This window comes from Chelonoidis abingdonii, chromosome 16 (genome assembly GCF_003597395.2).
Source record: "Chelonoidis abingdonii isolate Lonesome George chromosome 16, CheloAbing_2.0, whole genome shotgun sequence".
Classification (NCBI taxonomy): domain Eukaryota; kingdom Metazoa; phylum Chordata; order Testudines; family Testudinidae; genus Chelonoidis; species Chelonoidis abingdonii.
This window is the reverse complement of record NC_133784.1, coordinates 10,987,852-10,993,851: the sequence shown is the minus strand read 5'-3', so window position 1 is coordinate 10,993,851 and position 6,000 is coordinate 10,987,852.

Here is a 6,000-nt window from a genome sequence, read left to right as displayed (position 1 = left end):
GACCCTGAGGCAAGCTATACCAGATGAGCCCAAAACAAGCCAAGTAGCTTGGCCAAGCCCAAGAAGACCAACTGAGCTCATCTCAGTTGTTCTCTACAGGCTGTAGAGACTCGTTCTGGATCCCCCATCCCATCCCTGTACAGCTGCAAACCAGACTCCAGTGCTGCAGACAGGGCCTGCCAGAAGCTTAGGGACCACCACAAGAGCTCTGCAGACACCTGGGCAGAGCTCTGCCACATCCGTGAGAGTGGGATTTGTGTGTGCTTAGCTAAGTCCCCAAGCCTTGGATTTGCTATCCCTTTAAAAAGATGTCAGCAGTGCTTCTCCCCCGGGGGCCTTATGGTGTTTGCTGGTCTGCAGAACTATAGTCCCACCTTAGCCCTGCCCCCATTCAAGGGTCCTGATTGCCTTAGGCAGATCTGACTCACACAGCCAACTTGTGCACTCGCTGGTGCCTGCAGCCAAATTACAGCTGCCTTGTGCACACTCTTCTCTCCCCTGCTCCCATTACAGCTCCATAGGAACAGGGATAATTTGGCTCATTCAATTGGAGTGGGAGCCTGCTCCCAGCCACACACACACAAAGACAGAACAACCTGTGAGCCAGGAAAAGCCGGATGCTCGTGTGCTTGTATATTACAGATGGTGCCAAATCCAGAGTAGTGGCAACAGTGGAAAGGGGCCCAGCCTGCCTCCTAGCCTGCTCATGCTAGTGTCTCACCCTGACACCTACTTGGGCTTTGGTATGCTCCAGCTCGGGAGGTTTTGCAGGGGAAAGATTATCCAGTGTGACGCTATGAATGAGGCATGATGGGGCATGGTAGCTACACCCTAGAATTCAGGTTACCAGGGACAAGCTAAGCACTAGGGCATGAGTTTGTTACTTGGGATGTTCCTGGTTCAATCTCCAGTGTGTTGACCAAGAGGACATCTATCCCAATTTCAGCTGCAGAGTGATTTTTTATAGGGTGTTCTCATCTAGGGTTCGGCACCTTTGAGGCTCACTTTGGTCCCTAGCCCTACATGTTTGTTGGGACATAAGGCCCAGAGCTGGGCAGGAAATGGTTTTCCCTTCCTGGGAATATTTTCAAGAGTTCAAAAAATTTTCCCATCCCAGATTGGGAGGGAAAAGTCACAGGCTCAAAAATTGTCTCACATGGAAAAAGTGATTTTTTTCTTCAATTCAGGTCAATCAAAACATCTGGTTTCACCCTTCACATGCTCAACGGTAACAAAACCAGGGCCCAGTGACTATGTGTGTCTGGCGTGATGCAGTACTACCCCTCGGGATGTAATCAAGGACACCCTGCACCACCCTAGGGATGGGCTGGATACACAGGAAAAGGAAGTTGCGTGAGAGAGCGGGGAGTAGAAGCCATGCAGACCGCAATGGGTTCTTCGAGGCTCCTATAAACTCAAAGACGTGGTGTTATATTTGGGAGCTCTGAACCAGGGTCCTGTGCTGAGGACCTTGTTTGCTGTAATTGCATCTGTTCTCAAGCCGTATTAAAAGAGAACATGGTCTTGTTAGTGCACATTGGCTTCTCCTCCTCCCCACCTGTTAAAGTGAACCTATCCCTGCCCTAGTCAGGGGAAATCAAGAGGCACACCTGCAGTGCCAATCTCAACCACAAGGGGCCATGCAGGTACTATCCCCACCTTTACGTCTTGTAGCTAGAAAAGGGGAAAAGAACCAGTATTCTCTGGGTACACTTCCCATTTCTGCTAATGAATAACCGACCTTGTCTAGTCCAGGAGTATTTGTGCTAAGAATGCTCTGGCAGACGTGTTGAAAAGCTCTTTTATTTTTTGTCCAAAAGGTCCATCAAAGAATTACTAGTAAGTAACCAAAAATGCGATCAGAACTAGAGACAAGACTCCCCTTTATAAAGCTGAGGTTGTCCAATCAGAAAATAGAAACAACGCCATCTGACTCAGGTGGCCAATCACACTACATGAAGAGTGAATCAGGAATAGCAAATAATCATATAAAGCCAGTTTGCAAACAATGTAGGTCCAGATCCTCAAAGTTAAAAATGAGCCTATATACCTTCAAGGATCTGAGCCATACAGACTAATATTTTCATTTACAGTAAGGCCTCTGGATCCTATCCTGGCTGCACAAAGTGACCTCAATGTACATGAGAATCAGTCCTTGTGTGTGCAAATGATCAACTGATTCAGTGATCAACACGAATCGTGAACACATTCCCAGCAATCACGGCTGTTTTAGGGATGATTTGCAAACAAACCAAACACAAGGAGCTACATATGTTGGGTAAATTACCCGCAAAAAATGATTCAACCAGCTTTAATGGGGAAGGCGTATCTGCTGTGCTTTGCAGATGGTTGTGAAGCTTAATTATTAATAATTGCAAAGTGCTTTTGAGGCAGCCATGTGGAAAGCAGTAAATAAACTCAGTGTTTTTATTGCAATTGATCCTAATAAAATAATGGATCAAAGAATAAGGTGAAAAAAGCTGTCAATGTCTAGACCATAAACAACAAAGCAAGCTAGATAAACTATTTGGGGAGTTTCTTAAGTGTTTTAAGATCTTTGATTGGAAAACGTTGGAAAAGTAAAAAGTTGAAGTGAATTTTATGTTTCCTTCCCCCCTGCCCTTTCTCTTGACACTTGTTTTTGCAGAGTGGATTTGAACTCCCACGAAATTGTGTGGACTCATTGTTCAGGGAGGGGAAAACTTCAGGCAAAGTTTAAGCCAAAGAAGCTTTCTTGCACCTGTAACCAATACCCATCTTTACCCAGGAGGACGAGCCCATCCATGAGTTAGCTCCTGGCAAGGCTGTAACTTGATTTGAAGGCTCATTGTCATTTGTCACCCCAAAGAGCAATTTCATCTGAAACCCTGCATCCAATTACAGACTCACAATGCAGTGCTCACTCATTATTAATAGTGTGCTTACAACACATCCTGGGCTTCATCATCACTGGGGGACTGGCACGGGTTCCTCCGAGTGACTGTAAGCTAGTTATTTGCCCAAAGGTTAGATTCCTTCCCTTTTGTTGTTTCACTTACAGAATTTAGGGAAATCTGCATCCATTTCGCAATAGCTGTTTTCATCCAGCTGGAAATGCAGAAGCAGATTCCCAGGGCCTGCAAAGTCCTTTTAATGTAGCGGGGTCATGGACAGCCCACCAATCTACAGCGCTCCAGGTGCTATAGGTTTCCTAGAGGAAGTGATAACGATGCTAAATGTTGTTCATGTTGAAGTCCCCAGGGTTTATTGTAGATTAACTCTTGTAAGCATCTGGGAAGCATTACAGCCTGTACACGTCTGAAAGTTGTCCTGCCATATTTATCTTGCATAACAAATGATTGCAAAATTTGTGTATAATTTTAACTGTAGGAAGCAGAAAGGAATATCAATGTGCAGGAATGCTACCACTTTGGTTTGGGATCATCCCCTAACTCTTGGTTTCTGGATCAGTGCACCAACTAAACCTAGAGTTTGTAAGTGGAGGTAGGATGACACACACTGTCTGGATCTTGGTGATAATTAAATCAATGAATGCATTTTGTTTTTGGACAGGACCAGAGACCTGGTATTCATTCCACTAACACATGCTGCTAAGGCCCAAAATCCTCTATCAGAATTGCCCACTCTGAATCTCCAATGGGTGATAGCTAGTCCTTGGCACAATGCAGACACACACTGGAGCTGAACTTTGGAACAGGAGTGAGAATAAGGAACACAAAATCCCACCCACCCTTCCTGAACAGACTAGTATCTCCTCCAAAGAGAGAGAAGAGCCCATCCAAGCAGCATGCCTACCATTATGAGGCGCCCTCATGAGCTCATGAATCTGATCAAACTTAAGAGAGGAAATCACGCTGAACCAATGGGTCTGAGAGGCGAAGATTAGTGAAGTGTCATGATCATACATTGAATGCAACCAGACTCATTAACAGCTTCTCCCTCAGGAGCACCCTGACAGCTCACTGTGGCTCGCAGATGACCTTAGAAGGATGAAGCAGGATGCCCCACTAGCTCTGTCAGCAAAGGGCTGGGAGTCCTGCTGTGTGCAACTGTTGCATTAAGAGGGCACCTGCCCTAGCCCACCTCCATCTGTATTAGCTGGGGGAACTTGCGGATATTTTACCCCGCTGATGGCACTTAGTGGTTGGTTGGGAGGCTGGTGACCAGGGGATTGTGGGGGGGCAGAGGGAGTGTCTGAAGTTCTAAAAATAGGGGACTCACTATGAGGAACATGTTGGTGAAAGTCTATCCCTCCCCTTCGTTTGGTTCGCTGGGATGTGTTTCCTTCCCTGGGTCAGATGCAGATTAATCCCAGGTGGGAATGTAGGGTCAGTCTTGGTGCTATTGGTCGGGAGGAGGAGAAGGTGCCCTCGGTGTGTGCTGCTTAATGCAAGGCTGGCAATGAATAACATAAACCATTCCTGATCTCCTGAGAGACAAGGGTCCTGGGTATGCATGTATGATTCTGCAGGATGGGGCCCAGTTGCTTCCAACCAGGAATTGGATGCAGCATGAACCAAGTAGTGGCAAGGTACCAGCCTGAAGGCTCTGAGGTCTGGGCACAGTGAAGCCTTTGCCTAGGCAACAGAGCTCCTCACTGCCGTGATGTTGAAGGCTCCAAGGCGCCTAGTGCATGGTGATGATAACCCCCACGTGGATGACAAGTGGCCTGAGTTGGCTCAGGATTTCATGGCCACTGTGACATCTGAGGGCTCATCCCAGGAGACCTGTTTTGGTGGACTACCCTTGCTGTCTAACAAGCTGAGGGCAACTACCATATCAGCAACAGGCCATTTGTTCAGTGCTCCGGTAGGTTTTTAGATTAATCAGTTATCCCCTGGACGCCCTCTTCTCGGGTTCCCTGGTCACCATACTTTACAGATAGCCAGGCGAGTGGGACCAGCCAACATGCTGGTTGGTGGAAGGGCCACATCACAGCTGAGCATTCACCAAGGTTCTCGCGCTGCAGGCTACTTTGCCTTTTGTTTTTCCTGCCGTTTATCTCAACTTTTTCCTATTAATTAAATGGTAAGTGAAATGAAAGGCCCCTTTGTAAATATTTGCAGTTTGAAAAGGCCATCTCGAAGAGGTTAGGAATTGATTCCTCTTTATTAAAACACCTTTTGTCTAGTGAATATTCTACCAGCAATCGATACATAATTAAATCCTTATCGATGTCTTACAGTCATGCTGCTTCCCAGTGTTTGTGCTGTTCGAGCCAGGCTTCCTTCTGTTGTTCTGTTACCAACCTCATTTCCCAGCTCTTGCCCGATCCCTTGTGAGACCTCGGCAAGTCACTTTCTCTCTCCCCCCGCCCCCGTATTGTGGTAGCACCTAGGAGCCCCCAGTCACGGACCAGGACCCCAGTGTGCCAGGTGCTGTACAAACCCAGAACAAAAAGACAGTCCCTGCCCTGGAGAGTTTAGTCTGTCTTGGTTACTTAGACTGTAAGGTCTAGATCCTCAAAGGTATTTAGGCACCTAATTCAATGGAAGTTAAGTGCCTAAATGCCTCTGAGGCACTGATCTTCTGCTCTTTGTGGCAGGGACTGTGACTGGGAGCCTGGGACCATGGCTGAGACGTCTAAACAGTATCACACCCCGAATAATAATAATAGTTGGGGTAAAGTGGCTGCTGCTTCCCCATTTTTGGGGTTCCTAGCACAGGATTTGTGTTCACATTCTTTTAGAGAACACAGGTAGGATTTTCAGCATTTCTTGGGGGATTTGGGTGCTCAGTTCCCATTAAGTTTGTTGGACACCAGGGAGTCCAGGTCCTTTTGAAGATTTCACCTCACATCTCTGGTTCTTTCTAACTTGGGCTATTCCCTCACCCCCAGTGATCCACAAGGTGGTGCTGCAAGCCCAGTTTTGTTTGGTGGCATCCAGCATTCCAGACCTGCTTGGCTTTCTGGCTCATTCCAAGAAATAGATCAATTTTTCACTCGTTTATTTGAAAGTGAAGGGCCTGATCCTACCCTCGTAGCAGTCACTGGGAGGT